Below are 16,825 nucleotides of genomic sequence, written 5' to 3' on the forward strand. Positions count from 1 at the left end.
GGACCGTGGAATAACTGTGGAAGTTTTGCCTGAGTTAAAGCGCCTACAACCTCAGGCCTGCCTTGTATCTGATGAATGAAATTGCTAGTAGAAACCAGCTTAGACCAAGAACAACATATGGTAACGTGCTGGATCTCAAGAGTCTTGCTGCTTCAGTGCAGTTCCTGATTCCAACGTTCCTGCAGATAGGTCGGATCTATTTCCTCCTCGGTTTTTCATAAGCAATGCAGTTTAAAAGAACATGATCCATCGTTTCCGGAGTCTCCATATTACACAGCTCACAGGTCGCCTCATGACTACTCCCGTTCGGGAGGCCCCATTTAAAGGTAAAAGCCTTAACCTGGAGAATCCCATATCGAAGCTTCATAAATAAGACTTTTGCTCGTCTATGTTGGATAGTATCTATCCATTCCTCAGCACTCGGCAATGGTTTAAAATCCAGGAAACTTAAGGTTAGTCTACCTAGATCCTTGTTATAGAAAGGGCTACTAAGAGTAAAGTCCCAAAATACTTGTTTTAGTCGGATCTTTGATTGAGTTGTGAGTGTATGCGGTTCATCCCAATAGACTTTCAGCCCTAGATTGTAAAAACATTGCCTAATATAGTGAAGCCACAGGAGGGAGATGGCCTTGTCCAAACCCATGATCTCTGTTAGTGCTTGCCTGTATTGGATCAATTCAGGGGTTGTCCAAAGTCTACACCAGTAAAGCAGGGGCCTCAGGGCTGCCAGTTTGCCTATTTGTTTCATATTAAAGTCATAGGCTAAAGGGATCAACGGAGTGGATGGAGGTAGACCCAGTACCCCCCTCATAAAATTATTTTCCTGAGTAACCAATGGGGTTAATTTTGTGAACCCCCAGAGTTCAGCACCATATAGAGCAGCGGCCTGTGTTTTGCAATATTTCATAATCAGCAGTTCAGGCCTTTGAAATGTGGACTGACTTTTCCCAATGAACTGATGAAGCTTTAACACTTCACTTTTCATTTTACACAGTACCCAGTACAAAACTAATCAAGTGCACATAATCTGACAACCATCATGCATAGAGTTATACAATTACAAATATTCATAAAATACAGCTTGCAAAACAATATAAAACCCTCATTCAAGAGGACCTAGCAAGATCATCACAGTGAAAACCTCCAAGGTTTGTGTGAGTGGGAGGCAAATGTCAAAATCCTTACATATTATGATAATCTGCGAGATTACATTTACCAAAATACCTACTGGCATGCTATAATTTAGAGAATAAAAATCCACATTTAAATGCATAATGACTGCACCATATGCTTCTCATAGTAAGTATGCCAGGCTGTTGGAAAGTGGGTTATTGGTAAGGGCAGGTAAGTACCTACACTTAGAAATAGTCTGCCAACCCCCACTAGGTTCAGTTAGGTCTCAATAAATGAACTCCAGCTCAACCCTTGGTAGCTTGGCAATGAGTGACAAGGCTTAACTTAAGAGACAAAGTGTAAAGCATTCAAGTATCACAAAACAGTAATTAAATAAAAGACAGGAAACAGTTTAAAAATCCAAAACAAATTTATGAAAATAGGAAATGTTTTTAGCTTTAAAATGACACCAAAACAAATAAAATTGGATGAGGGGAACCGGAGATATGAATTTTAAAAAAATAGATTTTTAGCACTTCGAAACAAATAGCGCCAATCTGGTCATCTGGTCGCACCTCGACTGGGGCAAAGTCAAAGTTTAAGGCCAACCCCAATGGAGCCCTGCTCTGCTACAGCAAGCTGGAGGACTTGGTCAAAAGTTTACCTTTGGACTTAATCGTTTTCTTGAAGATTTTCTCCAGCGTGACGAAGGCAAACCTGAATATGGATCTGATGTCCCTGGAGCCCTCTTCGGATACACTGTGTGGGAGGTCTCGGTCAACTTTCTACGTTCTGACTGAGTCACTTTTTCAGAGATTTTCTTCAGTGGGACGAACCTGCAAGTCAGGCCACGTTGCGGTTGAGACAAGCCGGCCAGAGTTGCCGTGGCGGGTCTATCCCTTTATGGAGCTTTTTTCCAAAGAGTTCTCCAATCTACTCCAAATTTCTGGGTCTTCTTCCAGAAGGTCTTTTAAGGTTCTTTTGGAGTCCACAGCTCACCCCAAGGTTCCAGAAGCTCTGAGTTGCTCCTTGGGGTGCGGACTACAACTCCCAGAATGCACCTGGCTCAAACTCCAAATTGGCCACTGGACAGTGGTCAGCTGGTCAGTTTCTTCAGGATCTGAGGCAGGAGACTCTGGTTAGCAATTTTTATGTGTAGCAAACAGGGAGTCCCTCCTTGAACCAGTTGAAGCCAGGCAAAGTCCTTTTTGTGGTGAAGCCCAAGTATGCAGCTGGTGCAGTCCTTCAGAGTGCAGTGTCCAGGTGCAGGACAGGGGTCCAGCAGGGCAGTCCTTCTTCTTCTGATGTTCTTCCTTGTAGGGATCTGAGGTGTGGGTACAGCTCTTCCAGATTTATCCTTTGCTGCTGGGTGAAAAACAGGGGGGTCCTGGTTGTCCAATCAGAAACAGGGTTCTTCACCCTGTGATGACCACTTCCTGGGAAGTGTGGCAAAAATCAATCCCAGGGAGCACCATTCTCCAAAAATCCATTATGGCTGAAACTGATTTTTGGAGGTTACATCTGGCTGAGCCCACCCACTGTGGTGGCTAAAAATCCTAAACACACCACTCTCTTGCCCTCTCCTAATCTAATCAAGGGGACACCTAGAGGGTTTGCATGATGTGAGGGAGGTGCTGGGTTGCTCCAAATGTCCTTCCCTGCCTTTGAAGACCAGTTTGGTAGCCCTCCCCACTTCCTGCTTCCCCATCTGCTGAGGCAGGTCTCCTCCCCCAGGCACATCCCTTTGTGTTCAGCTCAGGCCACTTCACACCTCATCAAGGCAGCCTGGCCAGGCTGCCAGTAGCAGGTGAATCAGATAAGGGCACTACAGAGCTGAAGTTGGCAACTTTTTAGGTAGAGTATAAAACTCTTTACCTGAACTAGTTATATTAAATCCAACAATTATATGTTGTGTGATTTATTACAAAAAATAATTTGATACCAAACTTGAGGCGTCTGATACTTAAGGGGACTTTGTTAATTCAAATAAAGCCTCCCCATTTTAGCCAATAGAGGCCATTCACTACACTGAGTGAAAAATTAATTTGGCTATTTTACCTCACCAGGCTTATAAAACAATGTTTTAAGGTCCCTGCTTATAGTTACATGGCACCCAACCGTAGGGGCACATAGGGCACACCTTGAGGTGACTTATATGTAATAATAAGGTAGTTTAAAACTTTGGAAGTACCTTTAATTCCAAAGTTGAATTTGCATATAACTTTAGTTTAAAAGCAGCCAGCAAGGCAGGCCGGCCTTTAAAATTACACTAGGCACCTCAGCAGTGCACCTATAGGTGCACTACCTATGCTGTTGTCCCTAAACCTACATGTCCTACCATATTCTAGGGACTTATAGGTAGGTTAATATTGCCAATTTTAATTAGCCTAATTTGCTTATCCACCGTACACAGAGCACTGGCCCTGGAACTGGAAAGCAGTACCAAAAGGTACCCCCTCCAAAAGGTTTGGGAGAGACCAGGGCGAAAAGGAGGACTTTCCTACAAAGGCCTAAAGCTTTTATCATAACATGTAATAGTAAACAGATCGGTCCTATAGCCATAATCTATGGCTTGCCACCAAAACCAACTCAGCTTGCTTTATCCAGTATAGGCTTTACCACAAGCCAATACATACCTCCCAAGCACAAAATAATGTTAGAGAAAGAATGCAAATTGGGCCCAATCAAATCCTCTACTCAGGGCAACCAAATGTTGATGAACTTGAGCCCCTCGGAAAGGTATGTTTTGTTGATCACATAATTTAATGGAGTGGGTGCACTGTGAAGCCAGAACTATAAATCCATTTAGATTAATATGTCTTGTGGTGGAAAATGATTTATTAGCAGGGATTGGTAGGTACCGCACTCGTAATAAAGACACAATCACAATGTAAGTTCCAGTCAAGGTCTTAGTAAATTAATTCCTTGCTTAACCCTTGGTAGCTGGCAACGAGCAGGCAGGCTTAACAGACAGGAGTGTAAAGCATTTAATGACACAAATCTATTAAATAAGTAAGACAAAACAAACAATAAAAATTCAACACCAGTTTATACAAAATCGGAAATATTTTTATCTTTAAAATTACACCAAAACAACATATTGTGAGGGTATGCAACGACATGTTGCTGTGGTTACTATGTACACATATTTTCGATTCATTTAAAGGAATTAATATATTTTGACAAAGGAATATTACAAGGGAATATATGCGGTTGAGAACTTGAAGGCTGTGTAATGGGAAATATCAGCCTTCTGCGCAAACAAAATTAATGATGGTATGTTATTTAAGAGACCTTAGAATCCAGCATGAGGGTCGAAACTCTGTCTTCATGTTAATCGAACAAGGCCTCTTTGATTATGTTTTAAATTATCAATCAATGTATTGACAAGCATACGTCATAACTTTATAAGAGGGTGTCTTTGTGAGATACACCAAAGGGCACCGAACTATAAACAATTTCTTTATTGCTTTATGGTGTGGTGTCTCTTTTCTCACTTGGGAATCACTTGTTTCAACTATCACTCTTTTTTTATTTTCCTAAAGTATAATTATAAAAATGATTCCCCATTATATGCCGATGCAGCTTCCTAAGCATTAAAAACATGTTTTTCACACATGTGTTGGTACTGGATTCAGTGGAGTTTTTTTGAAAGATTCTAGACAGATGATTTTCATCTTCATTTAAGAATTTTGCATTAGTTAACCAGTAGCAAGATTTTTCTGCTATAATATTTAAATTGATTGTAAATGAGTTTTACGTAGATATGTGTTTTGTTGTATTTTATTTAAAGCCCTGTTCAACATATATTGCTAACAGAACAGAAAAATGTTTGTGACAGGCAACATAATATTTTTAAATATTATACTTAGATTGAAGACCTGTTTAGTAATATGTATGATAGGATATTGGCATGTAGGGGAAATATATTTGAACTAAAATATTTCATTGTGGAGTGAACACAGGAGTTTATCTATACCTAGGTCTTGGTCGTAATGTGGATTGCTACTGCAGCATTATGGAAAAGGGGGCAGGGTTCAGTCCTTCCATTTCCTTTTTAATGTCTTTAGATGGTGCTTTTCTATGTTTTTAGCAGTAACCAACAATACATAGGGGGAAGATACATGTGCACATGTTTTTAAAAATGCAATGATTAAATTTGACACTGTTTTCTATTAGCACGATTAGCTCAAAACTTTAGATGTCATGTCTGTATGGCTCTATTATGCATTGGAATCATATCTTTTGATGTAGTAAATGAGAATTATGTATACTTTAAGTATGTTTGTTTTACACCCCTGAGGAAGTTCACAGGTGGTGAGCGAAATGTGTTGGTTGTTGTCTGTTATATTGAAGAGAATAAAAGATCCCATTGGAGCAACACATTTGGATGATTACTTCCTATATGAACATTGTCGGTGCCCCTCCAATTGCAATTCTGAAATAAAGTGTTTATTGATTTTCAATGCTGGTGCAAAAAGAAGTTTGTGCCCAAATCATCAGGATTTGCACCAAATTTCAATAAGGGCAAAAGGCAACAGGGGAATTCAGACAGAATATTAGAAACAAAAGTGTCATATCAAGGGCAAAACTATTGTGAAGCTAAGTTTCTATAGTTAAGCAAAGTATTACTATAAATAACTCCACATTCATGGACCTTGAAGATATATGTATATCTTCATAGTATGTAGATGTGGAAGTAGAGATAGTAAACATATACTTAACTATTTGCACTTAATGTCTCGATATTTTGTGCCTCAATATTTTTGACACAACATTCTGTCCACGTGATATTTTTGTTTCAGATATTCTGTCAGTGATGCGCTAACAGGTCTCAATTCACTTACTTAAGGAAAAAGTCAAAATGAGAGGTGGTAAAAGCACCCATGCATTTGACAGTTTTCATTTAGATGTAAAAACAAATGTGGAATGTAAAATTAGGAGTGGGTGGTAAACTCCGCTGGCGATTTTCGTAGAGCTTTGTTGGAACTTTTCTCAAGCACAGCTTGCCAATGTGAAATTGCAAAGCAAGAAACAATGGTCGCTTAGACCACCTCCTGGCAAGATTTCTCAATGTGGGCGGTCACAGCAGATTGCGCCTGCTTGGGTTGAGGAACTTGCCACTTGCGTTGCAAAAGCTGTTGTTCCAGTCGAGAATCTACTCAAGCAGCAGGAAGAAGCAGTACTCTCTGGCGGGCTGCAAGGTGGCATTTGTACTCATTTTATAGTGTGGGACAAGCTCCCTGCACTAAAAATCAGCATGAGCAGCACGACAAACTCTGCTTGCAGAACTCAACAGAATCTTGCAAAGTTTTTAAGTGTTTCCTCAGAAGTAAGCAGAGTAAAACTAGATGAGTTTCGCCACCACTACAAAAACTATGTATTTGCCTGAAATTGCTGTGCCTCAATCTGTATGCTGAGAATTCCAAGCATATTTTCAGCTGAGTAATGGTACTAGAAAAGTTATGGTAGCATTAATGGCCTGTGAAACATAGGTCTCAGTTCTTAATTCTGTGCAATTACCAGATTTCCTGATGTCCCCGGTATCAGTAATTCTGGGTGCAGTAAATCAAATGCGGTATTCCTGCCCACTTTGAAAAGTAAGCCAGTGCAATGTGTCTTATTGACTGATTACGTTCAGATGTGGAAAACAAAGCAAAGGTATGTAGATACCCTGTAAGGATATGAAAGTTCCGAAGTTTATTTGGTAAGCCTCCTCAAAAGTTATTTTTTTCACCAGTGAGTGCCATGATCAACATCACACTTCAGCAGTCTTTTCCCCTACACTATGTGTGGTAAGTGACAAATGGCACTGTAATCTAGAGACTCTACTTTCTTTTGTGGGTGTCCACAGAAGGATAGGCTTTCCTCACAGTGCCCATCTACAAACGATCAAACACTGCCCCTCTGTTCCTAAAATAGTATAGTAGAACCATTCTTCCCCTGTACAGAGCTTCTGTGACCACCCTAGAGGTGTAGCCAGGGAAATGACTAAAATCTCCTCTGTGATCACTCAAAATCGGTTCTGGTGGCAACTCCTCTTTCCCTAAGATTGGTGCCTGGCTGAACACAGGGGTGTAGGAGAGGCCAGGCCCAGGTATCAGCTACATCAGCCTGTGACAGGGTAGGACTCTTTGAAGTTAGGTTCTTGGGCATAGCTCAAAAGCTCATCCTGCCAGGGAAAGTGAACACCTCCCAACATGTCCTTTATTTATGCTTGGGAGGCAGGTTCATATCTCATCATCTCATCATTCAGATTCTGGATGATGGTTGTAGCTCCTGCAAATGGGCCTTGAGAGACCCTAGGGAGCGAAAGTACCTTTTACAAAATATTTTTTACTAATTCAACTTTTCTAATGAATTGAGCTTATTAATATTTCAAAAAGTCACAACATGAACTTTGTATCAGTATCATAGCTGGAGATAACAATATCACATTTAATATTGCATCTCAATTCTTTCCTATGGAACAGCCAACCCAGCTACATCGAAAGTAGCTTTTAGGGCATTTTCACTGGAGTTATAAGTTTACCATTAGAAATATGCATGTCCTACTTTTAAATATCAATCACCCTGCCTTCTGGGCAGTTTGACCTACTTAGGCCGGATTCATTCATATTTAAAAGAGATGGCTAGGCCCATCAACATTCAGCCATGTTCACACTGCCACTGTAGTGGATGGCTGCCGTTCACTTGTGACATTTAACTTGCCTGCCCTGGGTATAGTTTGTCATTTTGTTATAACTTAACTTACTGATTTATTTCTGCCTTCAGACTATCTTGCTGTAGTTTGTGAATTTATTTTTACTTGCCCTATATAGTGGATGGATTAATAATCTAAAATAATCTCATTTAATGGAAATCATTGATCTTTGGTCTTTATTGTTGAATCACTTTGGCTTCACAGGTTGGAAATGTATTTCTGACGTTCTCGCCCTTTCAGCACTTCATGTCAACTAACAAAGATCCATACAACCCATGGGGAATTATATTTGATGATTTTATGCAACATCAGTTTCATTCCCTTATCGCTAGTTCTCTCTCTACCTCACTCTAATCCTTATCTATATCTCTACATATCCTTCCCTACCTACCTATTTCTTTTTTTGACTGTCTCTATTTTTCTTTCTGGCTACCTCAAATTTCTCCCTTCAACCTTTGTCATTCCATACTGCACAGATAACTCTAACTAATCTCTATCTCTACCTCCTTTCTTACTCTATCACACCTCTCTCTCTCCATATACTGTTTGCTTTAACTCTCTGTTCTTTTCTTGTCTCCTGCCCCCATCAGCTGTTTCTCCCCAGCAAAGTGGTAAAATATGAAGATGAGAGGGGGCAAGTATGGACAACAGAATTAAAGAGAAAATGAACATATTTTAGCCGATGATTTCACAGAAAGTGTTAGGGCAATGCTTTGATTATCACTGTACTGAAGGTATGGCAAGTGTGATAGAGAATTGACTTTATAAATGCTTGTTCAGGCTTAATTTGGTACTGGTTGACTGGCAGATCATGGGCTTGACCTTTTAGTCTCTTTAGGGTGACCAAGTGTCTGAATTTGTAATGCATAGCCCAGTATTGTTTGGCCTAACAAGGACTTCATTTAGCTGAAAATCAGCAATACATTCAAATTGTTTTGGACAGGGCCTGAAATATTTGTAGGCCGAGGCTTAAGAAGCATTAAGTTGGTAGACACCTACACAAGATATTCTTGGCACTGAAAACTGCATACCACAGTTAACCCTATGGAACTAATAACAGAAACCCTAAAAGGAACGTATTTTAATCCAGGTTTTCAAATGTTTACAGAATTTCAAGTGATCTGATCCCTATTGGGGGAACAGAGGTAACATGTTCTTCCTTGTGTCAACTGCCATCGAAAATACCTGGCCAACGATGCTCTTTAAAAAAACTTTTGGGACTTCAAGAAAAAGAATGTCAACTCAAAAGGCTTGGTAGCCTCTAAATGAAAGAAGATGTCAGTAGCAAAACAAATTTATTTAAAAAAGACTTGCTCTTCTACTGGAAACCAATGGAGCAACAAAATTGCAGGTGCATGACTTCAATGTGAAAACCAAGAACAACTCAGTCTGAAAACGTATTTACATCTGAAGTTTCTAGAACAAGTAATCAAGGAGGTCAAGAAATATTGCACTGAAATACTCCAATTGAGAAGACACAAAATACATTGCTAATTGAATGTTGTGAGAAAAAGAAAAAAAGTAAAAAATATTTTTAGAATAAACAATTAAAAAATCACAGGGTCACAGCCCAGATAGCTGGTTCAGATTAAAAAAATCACAAAAGGGGCCATCATAACAGTGGCCATTCATTGCTGAGCCGAATAACAACAAATGAAGAAAGAAGCAGATTAGGGGGAGGATTATGGGCCTCATTACGAAGCTGGCAGTCACAAGACCGCCAGCCTTGTGATAGCAAAAAGACGACTGTGGCTGTGGTGGTCCAACCACCACATTATGAGTTTGGCTGGCGGACCCGCCAACAGACCCTCGTCTCCACTAGGATCCATTGTCATGACGGGGAGATGGTATTCCTGGTCTTAATCACCCAGGGCGGCACTGAACTCAGTGTCACCTTGCTGATTACATCCTTGTTCTCCACCAGCCTTTTCATGGTGATTTTCCCACCATGAAAAGGCTGGTGGAGAAAAAGTGCCGGGCCCCAAAGGGGAGCCCCTGCACCACCCAGCAGACAGTGTGCATTCTGAGGGAACTGGTTGGCCCCCTCTTTGCTATGAGATAGCACTCAGCTCCTTTAAGGGAGCTGAGTGCTATCTTGTAGCACTGTTCCTGTCGGTCAGACCAGTGTGAGCACTCTATTTCAAGATTTCCGCAGGTCAGCCAGGTCAGGCTGGTAGAAACGTTATCATAGGGCGGGGGATGCCACCACCATGGCGGTGGCATCCTCTCCGCGAGTTTGGCGATCCCGCATTGGGACCGCCCAACCCAAAATGAACCCCTAAGTATTCCATACAGATCTTCTGCTTACACCTTAGTTAGAGGCAGGACACAACATGCTAGAAAGCCGAAACCTGAATAAGCAAATTATTAAGGTGCAACTATTAAATAATAAGATTGGAAATAATGCAACAGTACAGGGAGACTAGACTTTCTGAGGCAGTTAAAAAGGTAAGTACAGTATGCCTTAAAACCTTTATCTCGTCCTCCTTCAATTTTGCTCTTGTGTCAGACAGGTAAAAATCCTAGGCAAATTAGCTGTCTACTTGACAATAGCACGTGACTTTCTCAGCGGGATCAAATCGAGGTTATGTATATTTCTCTATAGCAGGGAACTCCATACAGAGGAAATAATATCCCATGCACATTTTTTCTTTTCAATTTTTTTCTCCAGGGGAAAAAGACATCCCTTCCCATACACCCCAGCAAATTGGGGTGATTGGTTCCCTTCCCACCCTTGAAAGTGAGTTAAACCAGCCATTGGTTGAAAGCTCAGAGTTCATGAATGCAGACAATCTGAAATAGCCACCTTTGTGGGCATCCACAGACTTCTGAGGAAAAACACACCTTACATTGCCCACTTACCACCTCTTGAGTGGGATTCAAGGCAGTGGAATACTGTGCACTCACAACACAGTTCTCCTGACACATAAACAGGCTTACACCTGCCAAGAATCTGTTTGTGATTCTCTGACTATCATTAGTAAGGGAAACTGAATCAAACACCTAATTTTATGACTTAATGCACCTTTGTGAAGAGACCTCTTCCTTGCTAGTGACATCCTAGACTTTTCGTTATCAGGTCAAAGGGCTCTCAATCAGTTGAGACAGCTGAGCCATCTCTCATCTGTCGTAGAACCACTCCTAACTTGTCACAGTCAGTATACTGATGAATTACAAGTCAGAGACAGCAGAGCTGTCCCACCTACCTCAGATGGCTGTTTTCTATTTCCATGCAAAGAACAAAGCCATCCCTCATTTTTCACAGATGGCAGGGCTAACCTTATCTTGTTGCAGACTGCAGAACCAATCATCACTTGCTAATGACTGCAGAGGCATGCTTTGCTCTGCTGATTTATCCTCAGATTGGTCCCTAACTATCTTTATGATTACCTACCTGCCTCTCAGTCTATGTATCTGCTTGCCTCCATCCAGAGTTAGCAGCAGCACTCAGCATATTTGAGTGAGGTGCAAGCTCCAAAACTGGCACTGGGGGAAGTGGGCACCAGCAGAGTTGGACACATGTGCCTTGGCAGGCAGCGTGAAAGACTAGAGTGGGAAGCAGTCTCATTGATGGTACCAGGGGAAAGACCGCAGTGACAGGACTGAGTATTGGATGAATGTTGTATCAGAAGCACCAGACACAGTTGATGATTAGACATAAACAAAAACAGGAACACGGGAGAAGAGCAGCACTGGCATTGCTGGGAATAATTTCATGAGTAAACAGTGGGAAAGATGACACTGGCAGGCATGGACAGCAACACTATTAAATTAGCATGGGGCAGAACTGGAAAGGCAAGAAGGTCTATTATATAAGATTTGACCTGTTCCATCATAGGATGATAAGCTGCAGAGATGTCTTGCAAACTACAACATGTCTGTATAGCTCTAAAGCCTGTAAATATACCGCTGAGTTACATCACTGAACCAGGAGTCCTATTGGGGTACAGGGACAGAGAGATTTGAATTAATATGATGGTAACAAATTAAAAAAAAATATAGACAACCACAAGAAATAATGAAAATGTCACCTCACAATGCTTATCCTGTGTTGCAACAACAGAAATGGTGATGTAAAGAATGGCCCTGGTTTATCATCAGTATTAGGGGCATCATATTTATTTACTACCAAAGAGACAGATAGTAACTAAACAGATTCGAAGTGAGTGCAGTGGAAATGTTTACTGAACTTTATTGCATTTCCTAAATGCAAGAAGAAATTAAAATGCCTTTAGGCATTAGGTAGAGGATTGTATTAAGAATAACCTTAATTGGAAAAATATTTCTAGCCTCAATTTATTTCCTAATAATTTATTGAGGCATAAAAACACTTGTCCTTCATGTCTCTTTTCTTCAGTTAGGTGACAGGGTGTGACCTATTGCTTCAAGTACCTGTGGGGTACTCTATATCAATTGCCAAATTGTCACATATTTAAATTTACTTTTGGAGGCTCAGGTAAGCTCATGTGGCTTCTTTAACATGTGAGAGATGTTAGCATTGTTTAGAAGACCATTCTTACTGCAGAATATTAATTTACTTGTAGTTTCTTGGATTTAGCTTGAAATGCTCAAGCCATTGACATAGTTCACATCTCTTACAGGTTGGCCCAGGGTTTGGCTGTACAAACAGATCTGGAGTAACATGACATTTTAGTTCTGACGTCTTTTGTAATGTCAAAAACAGAAACTTTAAGAATATACCCTACAATATCATGAACTCTTCTATCACCACAGTAATTCAGCCAAATTAGAACAACAAACCTCCACCTCCTAGTTGAGCATTGCTTCTCCTTTATTCTTAACATTATGAACAGATGAGCTTTCATCACCAATAAAGGAATCCAGAGATGAGTTGCCAAAGTTTGGTTCACACCCTCCCTAAAACTAGAAAGACAACAAAACATATGCCCTGGGGTCTAAGTATAACATTTGCTTGATGATGACCCTCACTAAAAACATCAAGAAACTAAGTAGAACGTATAAATTCCTAAATATGAAGCACCAATCTACCTTTCTAAAAGATATAGGCCTCATTACGAGTGAGCCCTGTGGTATGCAATAGATATCACACTTTTTTAAATTAGATACCACTGGGATCATAATTTAATGTATTCAATAATTAATTTCTAATACTTGTTTTGCACTTCATAATTGGATAAAATGTTGGGCTTTGTGCACCAAAACCCAGATTGATAGGTATAGATAAATATCACCAAATCTCTGATGAGCATGACTCAGAACCGATAAGCATTGTCGCACTGTAGTCTGCACCTTCAGTCTAGGGACATACAATCACAGCACAATGCCCTTGTTTTCTCGTTTTGTGTACATCAGGAGACAACCTGTTTGTGCTAGATGAACCAAAGTATCTGTTCTGTACCTCTGTCACAGTGTGATAGCTACAGTATTTTACTATATCAACAATGTCCATAGTGCACTTGAAGAGAGGAGCACTTCATGCCAGATTATCATGAAACCACTGTGACTGAGATACAGCCCTGCTGACTCTGACCTCCATTCTGCAAAGGAGGATAACCTGTATACATAGACTAGCTTCCTGACACCTAAGACTAAGATATGGGGGTTAGACTATTCCAACTGATCTGGCATAGGGCACCCCACTACGGTCTGTTTAGTATAGTATTAGGTAAAGATGGGAGTGAGCAAACACTAATAATGCTAATTACAGTAACATGACGTGTCTTTCTAATAATCGCAGCTCATGATTTTTTTGCAAAAATACAATCATTTCAATAAGTGTTTGAAAAGGCATTTTCATATTTTTCTTGTGTTTACCTTGGGCATGTGAATAATCAAATGGAATGGTTAGATCTGTTTATAGGGATTCCTTGGAAATCAGAGTGTCATGTTCATGGTCAACAATAAAATCCATTAGCCTGGCTTTTGGATTTTTGATGTGGTACTGTCAGTTGGCCAAAGCAAACCGGCATATACGGATCATATACGTACATTAAGGGCCTGATTTAGATCTTGGCAGAGGGGTTACTCTGCCGCAACGGTGATGGATATCCTGTCTGTTCAAATCTAAATACCATAGAAAACAACGGTATTTAGATTTCGGTGGACAGGATATCCGTCATCGTTGCGACAGAGTAACCCATCTGCTGATATCTAAATCAGGTCCTAGTTCTCTATATTGTGAAGTTTTTGTTATTACATACATAGTACTATTAAACTTGTAGGAACCATATAACATGGTGCTACAAACATTCTATGTCAGGTACTTATTTAATGGGTGTCCCGATTAGTTTTCTCGCATGTGCACAAGGCTTCTTTTTTAACTCTACATGAAGAAGTCTATGGTGAAAAGGGTTTATCCTCCTCAGCTTAATGGGAAGTACCTATTTACATCTGTAGCATGTCCAAGCTTGAATGTTTAAAGAATTACCCCACTATAGTGTTACCTTTCTTTGAATTCTATACATTAAACATTGCACACCAAGTGAATATATGCACATGGCTCGCCAATGGCGGTTAAGATATTACCTTTGTGGTTTAGGCACACAAAGCTCCTAAATGCAAAGTATTTGATTCCTGGTATAATTTTCCTACAGTTGACGTTAATACTTGAACATTTCACACATACCCGGAGGCAGTGGTTCCAGCTGCATATAGACCTTCTGAATAGGAGGATAAACTTTCACAACAAAACCCAGAGTTCTAAAAGAAGAACGTGGCAGAAATGTCAGCTAAATATGCCACAAGTTCTCCGGATGCTTCTTCTGAACAAGATGTGGGCAAAAACACTGCCGTACAGCACAAGAGAGGTTTTAATAGTTTGCCAGACTCTTTGAGAGTATCTGGTGGTGAGACCAACTAATGAATTCATACTAATTGATACTCCAGATCAGCGGCTTAACCCTTCAGATTGACTTTATGATTTGGATATCAAAATAGAGGGTGACATACCGTGAACTAGTACTAGTAAAGTAATATTCTGGCAGAACTTGTCTAATGCTTATGATCCTCTATCTTGGCTGAGGTAGATTGGCACCTGAGTTTGCTGGAAAAGTCCCACAGGGGGAAGATATAATATTACCATACCTTTTAGTTCTTGTTCCTGAAGAAGTTAAAGAAGCATATGCCAGAGAATGGGCTCTTGCACAAGCCCCAGCATTATACCTATATACCTATAAGGTCCAGCCTGCAAAAGCAATCATAATACCCTATTAAACATGGAGCTAAAAGTCCTGTTAGGAGCATTGTACTGCATTTAGAATATCAAAGTGTGATGAGCCTAGCATCGCTCTCCTGAATTATCCTTTATTTCCTGTAGCTAAACCAGATCATTCTTATCGCACAGTCCAGGACAACAGACATATGAACAGTCATACGCACACTTTTGCTATACAAAATTCTCATAGCACAGCTTTGATGAACAACATTGTTTGTAATAAACAAAAAACTACATGGTCATTTCTAGTAACTTTTTCTGTCAAAATATAAGGTCTGATGACGACCTTGATGGATGGGATATTCAGTCACAAACATAACGGATATCCCACCTGCTATTTTACAAGTTCCATAGGATATAACATGGCGATATCCGTCACATTTGTGAGGGAGTATCCAATCTGCCAAGGTTGTATTCAGGTCCATAGTGCCTGAAAGCAGAGATTTAACAGCGTTTACCGCTTTAGGGAACCAGGGATCCTGTAGGCTCCCTCACAGGTGTAGGAACAGTGTTTGTTTGCTGCCGGTTTAGTGTCAATTTTACAAGAAATTGACTCAGAAGTGCTGTCCTACACTGATGACAATTACCTCACAGATGAACTGCTGTGAAGATTGACTGAGATGCAGCCCTGCTAACTCTGACTTCCAGCTGTACACAAAGACCAGGGTATGGGGTTAAACTATCCCAACTGATCTGACATAAGGTACTCCCACCATGCTCTCTTTAGTATAGTATTAGATACAGAAAGGAGTGAGCAAACATTAGTAACAACTAGCATGGTGGAATTGTTTAGATTGATTACCATTCTAATAATGTGGATTACAATAATGTCTCATCTTTCTAATAATCACAGATCAATCCTTCTTTGCAAAAATACAATCATTTCAATAAACGTCTGAAAATACATTTTCATATATCTCATGTGTTTAACATAGGCATGCTAGTGACCAAACAAAAGGGTTAGATCTGTTTCCATGGATCCCTTGGGATGAGAATGTCATGTTCAAGTTTACCAATATCATCTATTACCCTGGTCATTTTTTTTTTTTTAGATGTGGTACTGTGAGCTGCCAAAACAAACCAGCATTTACTGATTACATATGTAGGCCAAGGCCCTGATTCAGATCTTGATGGAATTACTACCCTCACTCTGCGGCGGTGGTCCAAAGTACTCCGTTAACTTCTGACAGACGTATTTTGATGTATTGTGGCTGAGTCTCCAACTGCAGTCAAGTGGATTTTTCTATGCTAGCTAACAGTACACCATATGGATCGTGATTTACCGCCAACCATATTTAGGTTTCACAGTCGTACTGGCATTGTTCTGGTGGTGGTGTTCTGATGGAGGGGGTCCATCGTGGGAGGCGTTGAACAGTGTCACATGCCTGTGGCTATGGAATGTGTGCCAGCAGCACACAACTGAGGTACTGTGCCCACATGTGACTATCTGCATACCAAACTACATAACACACTGCCTGCACACCATGAATCTTTGCCATTATACCACTACACAACATTTACCAGCAGACGAAACACATTCTAATACATTCCAAAACACAACATGCACACATTACTGACACTAAACCCACAGACAACACAACCACATCACCCACTCCAGCTCCCCCGACCCCAACTTGACAATCCACTCACATTCCTCCTACCGTACTCCACCTAAACAATTCTTAGGCAAACTTGCCTTGAACCCTACCACAAATACCCCCACTCCTCCCAAATAAAAGCCTAAAAGCCGTCAGATGCCTGACGTGTACAGAGTAGATGGCCCTTGCTGATGAGGAGTTTACCATTGGACAATA

This window comes from Pleurodeles waltl, chromosome 7 (assembly GCF_031143425.1).
Source record: "Pleurodeles waltl isolate 20211129_DDA chromosome 7, aPleWal1.hap1.20221129, whole genome shotgun sequence".
Taxonomy (NCBI): Eukaryota; Metazoa; Chordata; class Amphibia; order Caudata; family Salamandridae; genus Pleurodeles; species Pleurodeles waltl.